General features: G+C 45.9%; 1 long non-coding RNA gene across 2 annotated transcripts; it reads left to right on the top strand.

The window, feature by feature from the left end:
* The first annotated feature begins 8163 nt into the window (after window positions 1–8163).
* LOC123456299 lies at window positions 8164–17177 on the top strand. Of its 2 annotated transcripts, none has more exons than XR_006634444.1 (3): window positions 8164–8375; window positions 11875–12013; window positions 17030–17177. It is a non-coding gene; the product is annotated as an uncharacterized LOC123456299 (long non-coding RNA). The 2 variants fall into 2 exon arrangements; XR_006634443.1 differs by lacking the exon at window positions 17030–17177 and adding an exon at window positions 14294–15064.
* Window positions 17178–21122: the final 3945 nt, after the last annotated feature.

Genomic DNA, 21122 nt, shown 5'->3' on the forward strand with positions numbered 1-21122 from the left:
AAACCCCAAACCCCAAACCCCAAACCCTAAACCCTAAACCCTAACCCAACCCTACCCCTAAACCCTACCCCTAAACCCTAACCCTAACCCCTAACCCTAACCCCCAACCCCAACCCCAACCCCTAGCCCTTAAACTCTAAACCCTAACCACCCTAACTCTAACCACCCTCACCCCAAACCGCTAACCCCAAGCCCCTAACCCCTAATCCCCACCCTAACCCCAACCACTCTAGCCCTATCTGCCCGAGCCTCTAGCCCCATACCCCAATCCCTTAACCCCTAACCCTTAACCCTAAGATCTAACCCTAAGACCCAACCCCCAACCCCGAACCCCGACCCCCAACCCCACCCATAACATTAACTCTGTGAGAAAGCCCGCCCCCCTACCCCCTGGTGGGTGTGTACTCACAGGTGCAGGCACAGAGGTCTTTACTGTGACTTCTTCTTTGCCATCCAGCACATCTTCACAGTTCCCTGGATCGTGGCAGTGAAAAGAGACATGTCAAAAGCAGGGTTGTGGTGGTACACACCTTTAATCCCGGCACTCTGGAGGCAGAGGTGGGAGGATCGCCGTGAGTTCAAGGCCACCCTGAGACTCCATAGTGAATTCCAGGTCAGCCTGAGCTAGAGTCACACCCTACCTCGAAACCGCCCCCACCCACAAAAAAAGAGGGACATGTCATCTTAAGATCTCAAGACCCCCCCCCACATACTGTTAACAAGTCCTATTTATTGCAAACAATGTAACCTTTGCTTGCTGAACATAAATAACCCACATGACATCTATAATATAATTATGATAAAATGCACCATAGCACATCCAGAGCCATAGGCTGTTAATAGACGATTATGGAAGTGGTCAATAAAAAGTTTAAAAAGGGGGTCAACTGAGCTGATGAGATGGCTCAGCAGAGAACATTCTTGCATACAAAGCCTAAGGGACCTAAGTTCCATTTCCCAGTATCTGTGTAAAGCCAGATGCACGAGGAGCAACATGCATCTGGACTTTGTTTGCAGCACCTGGAAGCCCTGGAATGCCAATTTTCTCTCTCTCCTCCTGCCCTTTCTCTTCTGTTTGCAAATAAATAAAACAAAATCGTTTTTTAAAGGGTCAATGTTTGTGTTATTAGTCACTCAGGAAGAGTCCTAAACTGACACAAATGCTATCTCCAGGGCACAATAGGGAAGAAGGGGATGTATAGGCACAGAGTGAAAGAGCAGAGCTACCTCTCTTCAATGTTTGAATCACATGGTTTCTTAGAAACTTTAAAAGGTGGCTGATACTGCAGGGCACAGTGGCACACACCGTTAGTACCAGCACTTGGGAGGCAGAGGTAGGGGGTCAGCCTGGGCTACAGAGTGAGACTATGCCTCAAAAAAAAAAAATGTGGGTGATTCTTGGTGTAGAGCTCTATGGCAATGCGCTTGACTACCACATATGAAGTAAGGTTGACGCCCTGGAATATGTGCTTAGCAACACACTACAAAATATGTGCTTAGCAACACACTACAAAATGGTTTGTTTTCTTTTCAAGTATAGGTATTGTATTCATACCATGGTTTTACAAATACATTCAGGTCATCTAATAGCATCTCAGTGACTCCTAACAAGCCAACAAGCCAGGCTCTTGTTTGATATTTTCAACTACAAGAATCTAAAGGATATAGTATGCCTTCAGCAGCCCCTGGAAATTCTACATTTCCTTAATTCCCTCTAGATTTTGATGATGATTATTTCACTTATTTATTCTCAAACCTCCCACATTGCATATACAATTCTAACCCTTAATGACGCTTCCTCCTAGTTTCACTGAATAGGAAAAGAAAATATAAGAAAAAATTCTACCACGTTCCACATCTCTATTGGGAATTTCAATCAGCTGCAGACACCCAAAGGGGAGGGAGGGAAGTGAAATCAAAGAGAAAAGATCCTTACAGCTGTACATAGTAAATTCCAGGTCAGTCTGAGCTAAACTGACACTCTACCTTGAAACAAAAAGAGGAGAAAAAAAACAAACTACAGATGCATGTACCACGTTGTGTATTGGGCTTTACATGAAATCAAACCTCATTAAAGCATCTTAACTGATGAGCCATCTGTCCATTCCCAAGACCCGGTCCAACTGCTAAGACTGAAGATGCAAATGTTCAGAAAAGGGAATCGTTTTTAATGGGATTTTTGGGTAACTAATAATGCAAGGTGGTTGTTTGTGGAAGGGTAACTACTACAGTTTGTATCTTGCATGTTCCCATAAGGTTAAAAGGCTTAGTTCCACAGCAAATGACATGACTGGGAGGAAGAAGAGCACTAAGGAGGTGGGACTCAAGGGAAGGAAGTGAGTAAGGCAATGTTCTTGAAGGGGATCCCGGGACCTGGCCTCTCCTCCTCTCTCTGGATTCCAAGATTCTATGAGATGAGCAAGTCCATCTACTAGGCACTCCCACAATCTGCCTCCCGTAAGATAAAATCAAGGCTTCCTCCTCTGAAGTGGATCATCTTACTGATTTTATTACAGTACTCGGATGCATTTGAAAAGCTGCATGGTACAGAGAGGGTTTCATATTGACCAGATGACTAGATCAAACATGGTGAAGAGTAAGGAACATGTGGCTGATGCTCTGAGCAGGGCCAGGCTCAGTACCCTAAAGGCCAGAAAATCCACATCTCAAAGAAGTGAGAAGCCATGGTTGGCTGAGTAGAAACTCATGTTGACTGTTGTGAGTTCAACCTCCTCAGTCCAAGGACCTGGACTCCCAAGAGCGTCCACTGTGCTGACACCTTTCTTCATTCTTCCTAAATACATCTGCAACCTATCCTAAATAGATACCTAAATACATAAAGAGTTGACTAATGGTCTAAATTTATCATTAATAGCCTGACATAGTTGTGAACACCTATAATTTCAGCACTCAGGAGGATGAGCTGTTCAAAGCCAGCCTAAGTCACACAGTAAAATCCTCAAGTAATAATAGATAAAGAAACACCACTATTGAGGTAACCCAGGCCCAGAAAGCCAAGCGCCACGTGTTCTCTCTCATATGTGGATCCTAGCTACAGATGACTGGGCTTCTGCGTGAGAATGAAAATACTTAGTAGCAGAGGCCAGTAAGGTAAAAAAGGAGACATAAAGGGAAGAGAAAGGAAGGGAGGAGGGTACTTAATAGGTTGGTATTGTATATATGTAAGTACAATGATTGTAATGGGGAGGTAATATGATGGAGAATGGAATTTCAAATGGGAAAGTGTGGGGGTGGGGAGGGAGGGAATTACCATGGGATATATTTTATAATCATGGAAAATTTAAAAAAAATTAAAAAAAAAAAGAAATTCCACTATTAATGGAGAGAGGGAGGGGATATGATAGAGTGAGGATTTGTGAAGAGGAAAGTGGGGGAATTTTCATGCTTTATTGTCTCCAGGAAAGCCAGTGGTTTTAGAAGTTGATATCAAGGCTTACAGGATCAACTCCCTGAGGGAAAGCTCTGATGTTCTCCACGGCCAGAAGGGAGGTGCTACAGACACATGGTTTTCATTCCAGGTGGAAAGCAACGTGTACTTCATCACAGGGGTTGCCTAACATTCATTCCTCCTATGAATTCTAAGAATAACTAAGGGGTCCGGATATGATGGTGCACATCTTTAATTCCAGCAATAGGCAGGGCACAGGTAGGAGTGTGAGTCTGAGGTCAGCCTGGGTTAGAATAAGCCCCTAACATGAAAACAAACAAACAAACAAACAAAATAAGGGATGGGGAGAGACATGAATGGAGAACAATATTCAAAAATGCCCCTACCCTTCTAACACCAGTTGGACTATTAGGCAAGTTCTTGGGCTGGAGAGATGGCTTAGTGGTTAAGTGCTTGCCTGTGAAGCCTAAGGACCCTGGTTCGAGGCTCGGTTCTCCAGGTCCCACGTTAATATATATATATATATATATATATATATATTTTTAATTAGGAAGTTCTTGTTTTGTGTCAAAAAAAAACTTTTAAGACTACTAAGGCAGTTTAGAATGACTGTGCCCCCAAAAGTTATCTAGATGTTTTTCCATAAACAGCCTGAGTCCCTCCATATTCCCCTTTCCTAGAATTAAGATTCCTGGAAGATTTAAATCCAATGTTGGCAAAACTTTACATCATGTCACGTTAAATCAGGCCCCATTCCAAATCCATGAGTGACCCCAATTTGGGTGACAGGGCAGGATTTACCCCCCGAACACCCTCCACGTGTCAGGAGCTCTCTATCCTTTCTCCGCTTTTCTTCTCTTAACCTAATATAGTCTCTCTAACCCTTACCCTGTGATCTGTGAATTCCACTGCTTTTAATTCATAAGACAGAAATGGGGAATACCCCAAGGTTATTGGTGCAAAAGCACTCATCGGATGTAAATAACATCCTCACTTTCATACCATGCTCAGATAGTGAATACAAACAGTATTTGCAATACACACACAAATATCAACACTAAATATGAATCGTGACTTCTCTGTCTTATGTTATGTTATGTTAGTCCTCGGTTTTATCCCAAATTGAGACCCCCTAGAATATGAGTGGAACCACTACTGTTGATGACAGTGACAGTGTAAAGCCATATCTTAGTGCTGTCACTGCCCACAATTCTACCAAAGTCGAAACAGGTGAACCAACCAGTTTTCTGGATTAATTTAGACAGCCCAGGTGGGGTGTTATTCACAGGAGCCAAAACAGCTGCATTAATCCAAAGTTCACACCATCAGGGCAGGAAGAAGTAATGGCTGCAATTCCAGGAAAGGGGCCTGTGATTCCCTCCCCCTCCCCCTTTCTATCAGGCAGGGTCAATAGCTTCATTACCATTTCCATAGACCTGGCAACCAGAATGGGAGGGGGGGGACAGAAAGAAGGGGGAAGGGACAGAGAGGGGGGGATGTGTGTGTATTTATCGTGATCATCTTGCACACACTTTTCAGCACAAAGGAAACAGGGGTTGGGGAACCGAGAGCCTGAAAGCTGGTGAGCAAGGGTCAGCACACCAGCTTCTGCAGTTTGGGGACACAGGTGGGGGTCAATCCACAAGGCAGTGCAAAAAGCCCATTTCTGAGGTGGGTAAGGAACCTGTAGCTCTGACCTGCTCACTCTCCAGAGCAGAGGGAACCCGGAAGTTGGGTCCCCAGCTAGATTGAATGTCCCCGAGAAGCGGATGGCTGCTTGCAGAATCCTGGAGCCACACTGAGCTATGCGGGCTGGGTGGGCTCCTGCACGCCGCCTCTGCAGTACCCAACCTCTCCCACCCAAAAGCCACGCGCGGGGGACCCACAGCTCGGGAGGGCCACCCAGCCGAGGCCGGACCGCCACGCTTGTGCGTGTTTATGCGCAACCGTGCGTGTGGCGAAAGGCCCAAGAATCCAGAAGCCCAGAAATAATATCACGTTCCAAAAGGAGCTTGAGCGGGCCCTGCATACCTCAAACTCCAGGCTCTACTCTCTGTTAGAAGCAAGTAAAGAATCCCTCTTCTCATTATATCAGAGCCCGCTCCTAATATAAAACTAGGTAAAAAGGACATGAGGCAGCCCTCAAGGATGGGAAATGAGTAATGGAGTCAACCGCTTATTTGGTTTCTGTAAATAGCCCGCACCGTAAGCCGTAGCAGAGTGCCTCAGACCGCACTTTGCCACCCCCACCCAAGGACCCGCACAGACGCTGACCACCGAGGTCATAGGAGACTGATTGGTCCACGGGGGGGCTTGAGTAATTTAAACTAATCGGCTTAGAAACTATGGAGTGGCACAAACTGACCGGCTCGCACCCCGCGGGCTCCTGATGTTAAGAAATGATTGGTCTAATGCACAGGCTTTGTTAGAAACCCTATAAAAACTGTCCCGTTCCTGCATTCGGGGCTCCGCAGTCCTCTACCCCTGCGCACGGCGCACGACTGTGGGCCCCAGCGCGCTTGGAATAAAATCCTCTTGCAGTTTGCATCAAGACCGCTTCTCGTGAGTGATGTGGGGTGTCGCCGTATCCGGGCAGGGCGTGGGGTCCCCGTTTTGGGGGTCCTACAGTGGGAGGGGGCGACCCCGAACCCCGCCATCGCCAGCAGCACCCTGGAGGGCATCTCCCTCAGCCCCGGGGGATGAGGAGGGAGGGTGAGTCTCCATGACACTTGGTTGGAGCCAGCCCCCTACCAGGGGGACGGGGGCACGCGTGGGGGCGCTTCATACTTGGTGACTTGAGTCGCCATTGGGGGGGGGTCAGATGACCCAGAGACACCCAAAGGTTCCTGGGGGGGGCACCCCTGCAGCAGCAGCCCCACACTGCGGGAAGCTCCCTGGGTAGCTGCGGGTTCCTGGCACTTGGACTCGCCCAGGGCAGGCACACCACCGCCCGGGGCCCAGAGCTCGCCAGTAGCAGCGACACGGCCAGCAGCGAGAGCAGGAGGTGACCGCAGCCGGCCAGCCCCTGACCCCGGTCACCATGACGTTTTTGGGTTGAATTACAGCTGCCGGGATGAAACTTCTGGCAGCGGGGGCTGCTGCGCTGTATTCTGCAGGAGCTGGCGGCGCCTCCGGGCCCTCGTCCTCCACCCATGCAGCAGCTCAGGCCCAGGCTCCAGCTCCAGATGCACCAAGTGGGCAGCGGAGACCAGAGCGCACAGGGCGGCCAGCCTGGAAGCGCCGAGGGACCAGACCCATGCACCTCACTGGGGGGTGGGGAGGGACTGAGCTTGGAGAATGTGGGGGGACATCGCCCCCTCCCCAGCCAGGTGCAGTCGTGCACACCTATAATCCCAGCTACAGGAAGGTCACACGTTTGAGGTCAACCTGGCAAAGAAAGTGAGTTTCTGCTTCAGATATGGCTTAGCACTTATCTGCAAAGCCAAAGTCCCCAGGTTCAATTCTCCAGGACCCATGTAAGCCACACGCACAAGGAGGTGCATGCATCTGGAGTTCATTTGCAGTTACTGGAGGACATGGTGCGCCATCCTCTCTCTCCCCCTCCCTCTGAAATAAATAGAAACTAAAAAATAATAGGATGGGAATATGGCTTAGCTGTTAAGGCACGTGCCTAACAAGCCTAAGGACCCATTTGATTCCCCAGAACCCACATAAGCCAGATGTACATGGTGGATCTTCTGTCTACACTTTGTGGGTAGTGCCTACAGGCTCTGGTGTGACCATTTCCCTCTCTCCCCCTCTCTGCCTCTCCCTTTCTCTCTTTGAGACTCTGTCTCAGATCCAATTCATATTTTTTATTTTCAAAATTAATTTATTTGAAAGGAAAGAGCTGCCACAAACAAACTACAGATGTAGCTGGCCATGGTGGGACATGCCACTAATCCCAACACTTGGAAGGCAGTGCAAGGAGGAATACAATGAGTTTGAGGCAACCCTGAGACTACATAGTAAATTCCAGGTCAGTCAGAGCTAAAGTGACACTCTATCTCAAAACACACAAACAAACAAACAACAAAAGAAAAAAGGAAGAAGAAGAAGGAGGAGGAGGAGGAGGAGGAGGAGGAGGAGGAGGAGGAGGAGGAGGAGGAGGAGGAGGAGGAGGAGGAGAGAAAGAAAGAAAGAAAGAAAGAAAGAAAGAAAGAAAGAAAGAAAGAAAGGGAACTACAGATGCATGCTGCACTTTGTGCATCAGGCTTTACGTGGGTACTAGGGAATCAAAAATGATGAGTACATGAATACTTTTTAATGGGGTTCTTTAATGGTGGTTTCTGTAAGGGTAACTATCATAGTTTGTGTCTTGGATGCTCCCCTAAGGTTGAAGGCTTAGTCTCATAGTCTGTGACATGAGTGGGAGGTAGAGCATTGAGGAGGTGGGACTCAAAGGAAGGAAGGTTAGGTGAGTAAGGCAATGTTCTTGAAGCACTATAAAATATGAGATTAATAAAAATAATGAGACTACTATGAAGACAAAGCTGGCATAATTCATTAATATGGAATAAATGTATGTTGAGAATGATTCCAAGTTAAAAAAGGTTCTCACTCACCACTTCAGTTCAACCTACAGTCAATTAGGACTACCAGGTCCCATCACTCATGGGGCCTGCTGCATGGTGGCTGTAAAGCATGCGACTATTGCTCTATGGGTTGCCCCTAAGGGATCTTGCAGACAGAACAGGCAATGTTCATGGCTTTGCTTTCATGCTGTCACCAATCTATACTGCATACAGGTATGTGGAATGCATTTGAAAAGCTCAGATACACGGAACAGATCGTCATATCCAGCATGATGCAGAATGAGGAACATATGGCTGATGCCCTGAACAGGGCCAGATTCAAGTACCACAGAGGATAGAAAATTCACATCTCAAAGAAGTGAGGATTTGCCAAGATGACTGAAGATGCACTGGAAGACGCGGTGGCTGAGAAGCAGGGCATGCTGATGGCTGTGAGTTCAAGCTCCCCAGTCCAGGGCCCTGGATTCCCAAGGGCTTCCACTGTGCTGACACCTTTCATCATGATCACTAAATACATCTACAGTCAGGCATGGTGGCACACACCTTTAATCCCAGCACTTGGGAGGCAGAGGTACTAGGATCACTGTGAGTTTGAGACTATGCTGAGACTGCATAGTAAATTCAAGGTCAGCCTGGACCAGAGCTTTGAAACCCTACCTTGAAGAAACAAAACAAAGGCACATACCTTTAATCCCAGCACTTGGGAGGCAGAGATAAGAGGATCTCCTGAGTTCAAGGCCACCCTAAGACTACATAGTGAATTCCATGTCAGCCTGGGCTACAGTGAGACCCTACCTCGAAAAACAAAAACAACAACAATAATAAATACATCTATAAGCTATCCTACATAAACATCTACTTAAATAGATAATGAGAGTCAACTAATGGTCTAAATTCATACCACTGGCCAGACATAGTTGTATGTTCAAAACCAGCCTAGGCCACATAGCAAAATCCTGCCTCAAATAATAACAGAAGAAATAAATGCCACTATTAACTAGTCATCATTTACATGGTCCTATCTGCCATGTAACCCAGTTTTTTGCAGTTGGGTGTGTAATGTGGTAGTAAAGCACTTGCTCAGGAAGTATAAGGCTCTGGGCTCAGTGCATAACACTACAAATTTTAAACTAACCTATTATGTATAAAATTTGCATAAATAAAAATAAACAGGAAATATTTAAAAACAGTTGGTGTTGATTAAGGTTTTTTAATTTTTTTTTTTACTTTTCTTTATTTGAGAGAGACAGACAGACAGACAGAGAAAGGGGCAGAGAGAGAGAGAGAGAGAGAGAGAGAGAGAGAAAGAGAGAGAATGGGCGCTCCAGGGCCTCCAGCCACTGCAAATGAACTCCAGATACAAGTACCATCAACTTGTACATCTGGCTTACATGGGTCCTGGGGAATTGAACCTGAGTCATTTGGTTTTGCAGGCAAGCACCTTAGCCACTAAGCCATCCTTTCAGCCATTTTCTTTCTTTCTTTCTTTCTTTTTTAATTTTTGACACAGGATCTCACTCCTGGCTGACCTGGAACTCACTCTGTAGTCCCAGGCTGCCCTTAAACTCAGAACAATCCTCCTACCTCTACCTCCAGAATGCTATGATTAAAGGCGTGTGCCACCATGCCTGACATTTATCAAGTTTTAATTGTTTTATCCTCACTTGTAGTGCTGGACAAAAAAAGAAAAAGGAGGAGGAGGAGAGGAGAGGAAGAAGAATGAAAGAAAGAAAGAAAGAAAGAAAGAAAGAAAGAAAGAAAGAAAGAAAGAAAGAAAGAGGGATGGAGGGACAGAGGGAGGGAGGGAGAGAGGAAGGAAGGAAGGAAGAGAGGAAGGAAGGAAGGAAGGAAGGAAGGAAGGAAATGAATATATTGCCAGGTAGGTTTTAGTAGCGGTTAAATAATAAAAAGAAAGAAAACTCCTATGCCCTATTAGAAACTAAAAAAGAGGAACATCCAGGTGTGGTGGCAGAGGTAGGAGGATTGACATGAGTTCAAGATCAGCATGTGACTATAAAGTGAGATCCAAGTCAACCAGGACTACAGTGAGACCCTACCTCAAAAGAAACTAAAAGGGGGAATAAATTATCATTCAGTGTCTTTTAGCATAATAGCCATACTAGCCTTTAGCATAAGAGCCAAAACAGCCTGTATTGACAGGCTTCTTTTAGTTGTTACACTTTTTTTTTTTTTTTTTAATGAGAGAGAGAGCAAGAAAAAGAGAGAGATTAGCCACCGTGCATGTGATTTAGGTCGGTTCTAGGGAACGGAACATGGGGCCTTAGCTTTCACAGGCAATAGCCTTAAGCACTATGCCGCCCTCCTCCATACTAGCTGTGCTTTGAAACCTGAGGTATCCTAAGAGATCTAAAACAAAACAAAACACAATCCCTCAAGTTCACCTTCATTCACAACAGGAGAAAAAGCACATAACACCAGGAAAGCCAGTGGTTTTGGAAGGTGTCTGGAAAGATATCAAGGCTTACAGGATCACGTCCCTCGGGGAAAGCTCTGATGCTCTGCACAGCCAGAAGGGAGGTGCTGCAAACACACGGCTTCCATCTCAAGCAGACAGCAACATGGAGTTGATCCGGGTAGTTCCCTAACATTAATTCTTCCTGCTATGGCAAGCTAATTTCTATTAAGAATAGCTAAGGGGGCCAGGATGTGGTGGTCCATGCTTTTAATTCCAGCAACAAGTGGCGGGGGGGGGCAGAGGTAAGAGTATCACTCTGAGTTTGAGGCCAGTCTGGGACTACAGAATGAGGGCTAGGTAAGCCTAGGCTAGAATAAGACCCTAACTCAGAAAACAGTAACAAAAGCAACAAAAAAGAATAACTAAGGGATGGGGCAAGACATGGAGAGGAAATAATATTAAAATGTGCCCCTGCCCCTACTAACACTGGTTGGAAACTTAGGCAAATTCATCTCAGTGGTGTTTTGTGTCGAAAGAAAGAAAAATACCTTTAAAGCTACAGAGGCAGTTTAATATGACTGTGCCCCCAAAAGTAAAAATGCAGGAATGTCCTCAAGCCTGACCTAGCAGTCCCCATGTTAGTACAATCAGAGAAGTCTTCTGCTTTTTTTAAAATTTGTATTTATTTATTTATTTATTTGAGAGTGACACAGAGAGACAAAGTGGCAGAGAGAGAGAGAGAGAGAGAGAGAGAGAACACGAGAGAGAGAGAGAGAGCGAGCGAGAAAGCAAGCAAGAGAGAGAGCAAGCACATACCAGGGCCTCCAGCCAATGCAAACAAACTCCAGATGCATGTACCACATTGTCCCTCTATCTGGCTAATGTGGGTACTGGGGAATCAAGCATCGAACCGGTGTACTTAGGCTTCATAAGCAAGTGCTTAAGCAGTAAGCAATCTCCCCAACCCCCAGAGAAGTCTTCTTCTTATCTCTTGCCTAAAGGAATGCTGTAGATCTGCTTTTCTATAAACAACCTGAACTCTTCCCTATACCCCTTTCCTAGAAATGAGATTCCTGGAAGATTTAAATCTGATAGCGGCATTATGTCGACACAGCCCCAAAACTTGGCATCATGGCAGGTTAGCTCAGCCTCCGTTCTGAATCCATAAGTGACCCCAATGTGGGTCATAGGGCAGGCTTGACCCACTAACACCTTCCATATGGCAGGAGCTCTCTGTACTTTCTCCACTTTCCTTCTCTTAATCTAATAAAGTCTCTCTAAACCCTACCCTATCCTCTGTGAATTTCACTTCTTTAAGTTTGTAAGACAAGAATCTGGAGATACCCCAAGTTTACTGGTGCAAAAGCACTCATCGGATATAAATGACTTCCTCATTTTCATGCCATACTCAGAGAGTGAACACACACAGCATTTACAACATGCACACACATGGCAACACTAAGTATGAATTGAATGAATGAATATGAATTCTCAGTCTTGTGTTTACCTTTTAGGTACTCTCACACAGTCACCGGGAGTAAGCCACTAATGCTGGGTTTTATCCAAGCTGAGGCCCCTAGAATATGAGTGGAACTACTAAAGCTGCTGAGAGTGACCGTGTGAAGCCACAGTACTTCCAACCAGTCCAACTAGGTGAGCCAGTGAGTTTACTGGGTTGACTTACAGAGCACAGGTGGGGTGTTACTTACAGGCGTGTGGGTGACCCCAAAACAGCTGCATTGCTGCAAGGTCCACCCCACCAGAGACTATATGAAAACAGTATGATAGCATCCAATTACTTAACCTTTCACTTCCTAGCTTATCCCAGCCCAGTGACCCTCCCCCTCCTTTTACCAGACAGTGTCAATAGCTCCATTAACATGTCCATAGACCTGGCTATGACTTCACATAGCTCTGCTCAATTAACTTTGACAGGCCTACTAAGAAAAGACATTCTCTACTGGCATCAGATTTTATCTGGAGGAAAAAGCCCTTCCTACCAGATTCTTTTTTTTTCTAGGTTCAGATTTCATCTGGAGGAAAAAGCCCTTCCTACCAGATTCTTTTTTTTTTTTTTTCTAGGTTCAGATTTTATCTGGAGGAAAAAGCCCTTCCTACCAGATTCTTTTTTTTTTCTAGGTTCAGATTTTATCTGGAGGAAAAAGCCCTTCCTACCAGATTCTTTTTTTTTTTCTAGGTTCAGATTTTATCTGGAAGAAAAAGCCCTTCCTACCAGATTCTTTTTTTTTTTTCTAGGTTCAGATTTTATCTGGAGGAAAAAGCCCTTCCTACCAGATTCTTTTTTTTTTTTTCTAGGTAGAGCCTAGGTATAGCCCAGGCTGACCTGGAACTCAGTATGCACTATGTGGTCTCAGGTTCGCTTTGAACTTACAGTGATCCTCCTAACTCTGCCTCCCAAGTGCTTGGATTAAAGACATGTACCACCATACCTGGTCCTACAACATTTCTGAACATCTTTGTCATCTACCTATAGCAAACTTACTTTGGTTTAAGAAGAAAAGTACTTGGCTGAGAGATGGCTCAGCGGTTAAGGCGCTTGCCTGTGAAGCCTGAGGACCCAGATTCATTTCCCTCGTGCCCACAGAGGCCCGATGTGCATGGGGACACTTGCACCGGGGATTTGTTGGCAGTGGCTGGAGTCCCTGGAGAGATGGCTCAGTGGTTAAGGCACTTGCCTGTGAAGCCTGAGGACCCAGATTCATTTCCCTCGTGCCCACAGAGGCCCGATGCGCATGGGGACACTTGCACCGGGGATTTCTTGGCAGTGGCTGAAGTCCCTGGCACACTCATTCTCTATCTGCCTCTTTTTCTTTCTCTCTCATATGAATAAGTAAAAATAAAATAGTTAAATAAAATTTTAGAGCCAGACATGGTGGGGCATGCCTTTAATCCCAGCACTCGGGAAGCAAAGGTAGGAGCATCCCCATGAGTTCAAGGCCACCCTGAGACTACACAGTGAATTTCAGGTCAACCTGAGCTAGAGTGAGACCCGACCTCAAAAAAAAAAAAAAAAAAATTTAAAGCTTATCCACCTTTGTTTCAGTTATGTTTCCTATATGTAAGTCTCTCTACTATTCTTACACATAACCCTATGGTTTCATTATAAAATCTTGTTATAAGGAAATGAGTAGCTCACCTCTTTAAACAAGGTAGCTCCAAAAGTCCAAAAGATGAAACTGTTCCTGAAGGATTTGGGTGCATTCCTCTCCTGAGGCCCACACCTGACTCTTCCCAATCATCTGTCCTTTCTTCTACTCGGACTCAATAACTCTACTTCTGGCTCAGCCTGAAATTCTTTTCAGCTGTGTTAAGTACCCCAGCTGCACCTGAGTGGAAGGCCTTTCGATAGCAAAGCTCGGAACACTGAGATGCGTTCCCACTGCTGGTGACATTTTCAATATTTCAGTAATGGCCATAGGTTTTGGCCTGAACAGCTTTAAAGTCACATTTTGACATTAGTCACTGGATATGTTTCTAAGACTGAGCAATTCAGTTTATAGTCCTGGAATACATCTGGGAAGGGGTAAATTAACTATTAACCCTAACCTGGGCATGGTGACAGTATCAGAATCCAAGCAGACCTTTTAGAAAATTCTTAAATAGCCCCAAAACTTCTGCTTTATAATATCCGTCAGTGGGAGACAATTTCTTCCATCCTCAAGTTTCATTCACTTCCACCATTCAGCACCATATGACATTTTTAAATCTTGTTTTAAAAGTCCCTAGGGTTTTTCCTTACACTTGCTGGCTTACATGTAAAGATGGGGCCTTCTCTGCCCTTTAACTGCCTTAATATTCCATACATAGGTACTATTTTCTAACCAACAGAAATATTGTTTTCTGTATTTTATGCCTTTAGTATTCAGAGTAAGACATTATACTAAGCCAAGAACATCCTTTCGTTTTCAAAAGAACCTCCACATTCTCAAGTTGCAGAATTAACTCTAAAGAGAGAAGGTAAAACTCACCGACCAGCTGGGGTGGCTTGAAGACCCGGTGAGCGATGCTGACCAGCAGTCTGCCTTTCCAATACTTGCCTACAGGAAGGCAAACCTGCTGTGTAAGGGTTCAGGTCCCACATGCATGTGTCTGAAGCCAGTTTGCCACGACCAGGCCCTGCAGCCCCTTTCTGCAGTCTGTAAGACAGCAGCAGTGGAAACACCTGTGTGAGGCACAGCCAGGAAGTCCAGCCCCACTGCTGCTGAGCCCACTTGATTGCCCACCCTGGCAGGGGCGGAGCCTTATGTCTGCCACACCCATCCAGCTGTGTTACACTCCTTAGCACTTCAGGCATCTCCTACAAGGTCACTGTTTCTGTCCCATGTAACCTGTAGCCACCACGGTGGGCGGATCACGTTTGGGGAGGGTGAAGAGGAGCTGGACAGGCACTGGGCAGCTCTACATCAGGAGGACCCTGGCTCTCCATTCATCATGTTGAGAGGGCAGCAGCTCACAGCGTGCATCAGGAGAGCTGGAGTAGACGAGGCCCAAGTATGTTGAGAATTTGCAGCACCTGGATAAAGGGTCGGCATGGATGAAGTTTTCACCTCAGCTCAAGCCGGATTTCTCAGGTACCTGAGACTTCAGCAGCAATGACCACTGTTGGTTATCTCCACTGATGACTTCATTCTCTCTCTCCATAAATCTGCATACAGCATAGCTTTTTTCCAGCTTTCTGTCAGCTGGTCCACAGGGGGGAGGATTTCAGCTCAGCTCCAGCAAGATTGCTCAGTGACCTTATAGCCCAAGCATGTGGAGTCTTTAGCAATAGGATCTTAGCATCTATTACTGGTAGGAAACCAAGCACCTTGGTAATGGCCTGTAATGTGTTGGGGACATCAGGGACCTCCCTGGCCAACGACTCACTGGAAGGTACCCCATCACTGGCCTGAAAGTTTTCTAAATATAATCTATGGCTTCTGGGCCAACCCGAGTCGCTCTTGTGCAAATTGAGCAATTTTGTCAGGTTCACTCCCTCACATAAAAGGTGTGAGCCTACTGGAATGCAGGGGTCTGACATGGGAGGGAGCAGGGCGCGGAAGGTGTGTTCCTCTGGGCATAAGAAAGCTCCACAAAGCACACTGGCAGGTCCTCACTTCACCTGGGAGCTCCACATACCCATGCAGATGTCACCACCTGAGTCGCATGTGTGTCAGGGGCCTCATTTCCCGGGGGCATGGGTCTCTGGAGCCTTGTTCTGGCCTAAAAGCTCCCTATTCTCTAACCCAGGGGGAGAGTGAAAGCTATCCCCCTGGGTTAGAGAATCAGCTCTCTTCAGAAAAAGGGTCCGATTGATAGGATTCTCAAAGATGGCCCAGCCATGGCCAACCCGAGTGGTTCTTGTGCAAATTGATCAATTTTGGCAGGTGCACTCCCTCACGTCAAAGGGGTGGGCCTACTGGAATGGGGCTGTCTGAAATGGGAGGGAGCAGGGTGCAGAGGGTGTGTTCCTCTGGGCATAAGACAGCTCCACAAAGCACCCTTCAGTTGCCTGGAGGAGGAGGGCCTCCACGAGTGCCAAGCCAGCTGATGGACCCGGGGGCCTGCCTCACATATCAAACATTCAGAGATTGGAAAATCGTCGAGAACGTCTGCGCCCACTTACATAGACGGCTCACTGACCTTGTCACTGGTGAGGGTGAGGTGTCACCCCTTCTGAGACGTGCAGGGATGATGCCCCAGGGTTCTTGAGAGAGAGAGAGCCTGATGACACCAGGACTTCGCAGGAGCGCTGTTTTCTTTCCAGCCAGTGACGGAGGCGGTGGGACTATTGCTTGTGGCTTGAAATCCACTCCCAGAGCTTCTTGAATTCCTTCTTGACTTGTCTGGAAAAGGAATTGATGGGCTGAGTTCTATCAGAATGAAATTGCCAACGAAGGACACAAGAGAGATGGTGGCCAAGGAGGGCCTCCCTTTCAGAAACCTGTGTTGAGGACGATTTCCTCTGACGCTCCCCCCACGCCTAGGGGGGAAGAAAAGTAGTCTCCTTATTCAGCTAGGAGAGAGAACATGAGAGATCGAGAAGAGGAATGGACAGATACAGGCAACGGGCACACCGGGCACCCTAGCACACACAAGCGCCCCCTTGGGTCTCGGGCTCGCGTGCGTCCCGGCGGCTCGAACCGGCGTCCCTAGGCTTCAGAGTCAAAGTCTCTAACCTCTGAGCCATCTCCCGCTTGCCACGCCTCCCGTGGCAGTTTGCCTTTTCCCCTTCTTTCTCCAGCAGGGCTTGAATTCTAGTAGCCGCTGACCTGGGATTCAGCATGTAGCCACAGGGGGGTGGCAATGTCATGTTAAACCTCTTATCTCTGCTGGCAGTCCAAGTGCTGCCATGACCTCGAGCTCCCTGTGTTCATGATCCTCCGCTGAGCTGATCATTGAAAATGGCAGCCTCAATGCAAACTACGCAAGAGGGGTCAAAGCTCACAAACAGGCCTAAATGTTGGTCCTTCACAGGGATATCCTAGAAAGAAAGATGTCGGTGACTTCCATTTGACCCAAAGACATTGCTAGCATTTTCTGGCCAGTCGAGCTATCATTCCAGTGCAGTACACAAGCACCTGTTTGGAGAAGCGCCATGCTGCTTTGCCGTGTCGTGTGAAAGCTCATCACTAAGGCATGGTCAAGATGCTGCTCTTTTTCTTCCAGGTCGCATGGGAATTTCTCATGATTGTGAGGAGCATGGAAGGCCACAGCAAATTCCAGCTGTGTTCACAGTGGACCGCGTGTCACGTTCTTCCTGTGTTTCCCTAGATATCTGTGAACGTCACTCAGTGAAGGAGGGGCACGGCCGTGATGACCCACTACTCACCCTTCTGCTCCTTCATTCCACCTGCGACCACTGTGGGCTCAGGATGGTTCTCAAGAGCCTGCGAGTGGCTAGCCCAACCCTCAGAATATATGTTTGGACCCCGCCACTCCTGATTCTTTCTGGCCTGGCTTCAGCAAGTTTTGCCCTGGGCCCATAAGACATAAAGAATGTGGACACGTGCCTATGGGTGTGACGTGACTCCTATTGTCGGGAGACTCCTGTGTGTCTACTGCCTCAAACGGCCATCGGTCCTCCTGCTAGGAAGGACCTCAGGACTCACTGACCTCCTGTTTTTCTATGTTACGTCATTTATGGAAAATACAAAATCATAAAATGCATTCAATTGTCATATCTCCTTAGTCACTCTTCTTGATTTTTCATATTTTTGAATTCTACTGGCCACTTTTTTGTATATTGTCTATTTGAACTTCATATAGATCATCTTTTTTCATTTTTATTTATTTATTTGATAGGAAAAGAGGCAGGGAGAGAGAGAGAGAGCGAGAGAATGGGCATGCTAGGGCATCGAGACTCTGCAGATGAATTCCAGACACATGTGCCACCTTATGCATCTGGCTGACGTGGGTCCTGGTGAATTGAACATAGGACCTTTGACTCTGCATGCAAGAGTGATCATTAAGCCATATCTCCAGCCTTAAATAGTATCTTTTGATTAAATTTCAAATCACCACTGTTCTCAAGAATATCATGAAAGTGATAGTACTCTAAGTGCATCATATCAAGGGGCCCTCTGTCTGCCATTTTGCTACATGCTAGCATGTTCTTTACCACTGTGTCGTTGGTATGTGTTTACTGGATGCTGAGATCAGACAACAAACTATATTGTTTCTCCTCAGATTTTAAGTTCCAGAATTCAGCCTTGATTTTCTCTAGCATGGTCATTATGGTATTGGCCAAATGGTAATTGCTTATTTATTTATTTGTGTGTCTCAGAGAAACACAGGGGGGAGAGAGAGGGAGGGAGAGAATGGTCATGCCAGGACCATTGACTGCTGTAAATGATGTATGTATTACTTTGTGTATGTAGTTTTTATATAGTTACTGACAGAACAAACCTGAGTAGCAGGCTTTCCAAGCAAGTGCCTTTAACAACAGAGCCATCTCCCTAGCCCCAAATGGTGTTTTATTTTTTCTTTCCAGCATTATTTGACATCCATTTGGCTTTGTGATTCAGTGAAGCTTGACACTATAAGATAGTTATATGTTTGTGCCTTTATTTAATTCAATAAATAACTTACTTCTATGATAGGACCCTAATGATATAATTGACCCTAGACCCTAGACCCCTGACCCTAAACCCTGACCCTAAAATCCTAACCCTGGGTATTAGCTGACGTAAACCCTATCTGAAACCCAGTCCTAATCTTTCCAACTTTATGGGCATGTACTTACAAGTGCATGCACAGATGAATTTGTGACTGGCATCTAGTCCATCGCAGAGACTTCTTCATTACCATCCAGCATATTCTTCACAGTTCCATGGATCCTGGCATGTAAAACAGACATGATATCTTGTTTCATGTACCTCTTAAAAACCTCAAAGGTTTCCGGGCGTGGTGGCGCACGCCTTTAACCCCAGCACCTGGGAGGCAGAGGTAGGATGATTGCTATGAGTTCAAGGCCACCCTGAGACTACATAGTGAATTCCAGGTCAGCCTGGGCTACAGTGAGACCCCTACCTTGAAAAACAAAAAACGAAAAACAAAAAACAAAACAACAATAACAACAACAAACTCAAAAAAAAAAACAAAACAAAAAACCCTCAAAGGCTTAACAAATCCTTGTTCTTGAAAACAATATAAGTTTTGCTTGCTGGTTATAAATAAACCATGTGGCATCTATAAGTGATCATAATGAATTAACAGATAAAATGCGAACTAAACTGGGGGCTGGAGAGATGGCTTAGTGGTTAAGGCACTTGCCTCCAAAGCCAAAGGGCACAGGTTTGACTATCCAGTAGCCACTTAAAGCCAGAAGCAAAAGGTGGTGCATATGTCTCGAGTACTTTTGCAGTGGCTGGAGGCACTGGCAAACCCGTTCTCTGACTCTCTCCTCTTGCAAATGACGCAGAAAGTCATTTAAATTATTTACAAAAAATAATTAACCAAGCATATTGGCACACACCTTTTATCACACCATCTGGGAGGCAGGAGGAGAATCAACGCAAGTTTGAGGTCACTCTTAGACTCTATAGTAAATTCAAGGTCCACCTGGGCTACAGTAATACCCTACCTCAAAAAGCTGATTATGGCCGGACATGGTGGCACATGCCTTTAATCCCAGTACTAGGGAGGCAGAGGGAGTTTGAGGCCACCCTGAGACTGTACAGGGCATTCCAGGTCAGCCTAGACTAAAGTGAGACCCTACCTCAAAAAAAAAAAAATTTAAAAAATTAGGATTTTCAGATATGTAAATCAAATTACAATATTATATGCATTGTCATTTGCTAGCTTGTGTCTATTATAAAGGATTAAATGACCATCAGGGAAATGCAAATTAAAATTTTTTGAGATTACACATCACTCCTGTCAGAATAAATGCTGGTGACGATGTGGGAAAAAAAGTCTTTCTCCATTGTTGGTGGGAATGTTATCTGGTCCAGCATTGTGGAAATCAGTGTGAAGGTTCCTGAGACAGCTAAAAATGGATTTACCAGGGCTGGAGAGATGGCTTAGCATTTAAGGAGTTTGCCTGCAAAGTCAAAGGACCCAAGTTTGATTTCCCACGGAAGCTACAGGCACAAGGGGGAGCCTGCATCTGGGGTTCGTTTGCAGTGGCTAGAGGCACTGGAGCACCTGTTCTCTTTCTCTTTCTCTTTCAGATAAATAAAAAAAATATATTTTAAAAAACAGATTTACCATACGACCCAGATATACTACTCCTAGCCATGTATCCTGAAGGCTCTTCTTGTTACCTTGGAGATACTTGCTCAACCATGTTTATTGCTGCTCTATTCATAAAAGCTAGGAAATGAAAACAGCATAGATGTCCTTCAAGTAACGCTTGGTTAATGAAGATGTGTTATATTTAGGTAGTGTAATTATAGTCAGTGGTAAAGGAAAATGAAATTATGACATTTGCAGGGAAAAGGATGGAACTGGAAAGGATTATGCTAAGTGAGGGAACCCAGGCCCAGGAAGCCAAGCACTGCGTGATCTCTCTCATATTTGGATCCTAGCTAGAAATGTTTGGCTTTTATGTGAGTTAGTAGCAGAGGTCAGTAAGATAGAAAAGAGCTAAAAGAGAGGTAGGAGAGGGGAGGATTTAAGGGGATGGTACTGTATATATGAAATCAGATGAACAGATTGCTGGGCATGCAATGGCCTAAGTCAGGTCATGGGAAGGGTAGGGGGAGGGTTAATCAAAATTCAAGATGTTGTGAATAAGCAACATGGAAGCCTCTTCTTTTGGATAACAGCACACGCAGAAGCCATAGACTGTTACTAGAAAAAATCTCAATGCCAGGGGTGGGATACCTTCCAGTGAGTTGTTGGGGAGTGAGGTCCCTGAGGCCCCCAAAACGTTACAGGCCACTGACAATGCTGTTGTTTTCCCGTTGGAAATAAATGGTAAGACCCTGTTTCTGAAGACTCCACATGCCAGGGTGGCAAGGTCACTGAGAAATCGAGCAGGAGCTGAGCTGAAGGCATCCTCCCTATAGAACAGCTGACAGAAAGTTGGAGAAAGCTGCACCGCATGCAGCACTGTGGGAAACAGAAGTCATCGGTGGTGAAAACAGTGGGCGCTGCGTCACGTTTGGCCAGGCAGGGCAAATGACCGCACAGGTGCATGAGGGGCATGCTCGTTATGGGCAAAACCAACTGCTCTCTCATTGGACTAGAGGCCTGCTCTACATGCCTGATACTGAAATCCTAATCAAAAGCCTATGGTGGGTGAGGTTATGAGCCA

This window comes from Jaculus jaculus, chromosome 20 (assembly GCF_020740685.1).
Source record: "Jaculus jaculus isolate mJacJac1 chromosome 20, mJacJac1.mat.Y.cur, whole genome shotgun sequence".
NCBI lineage: Eukaryota > Metazoa > Chordata > Mammalia > Rodentia > Dipodidae > Jaculus > Jaculus jaculus.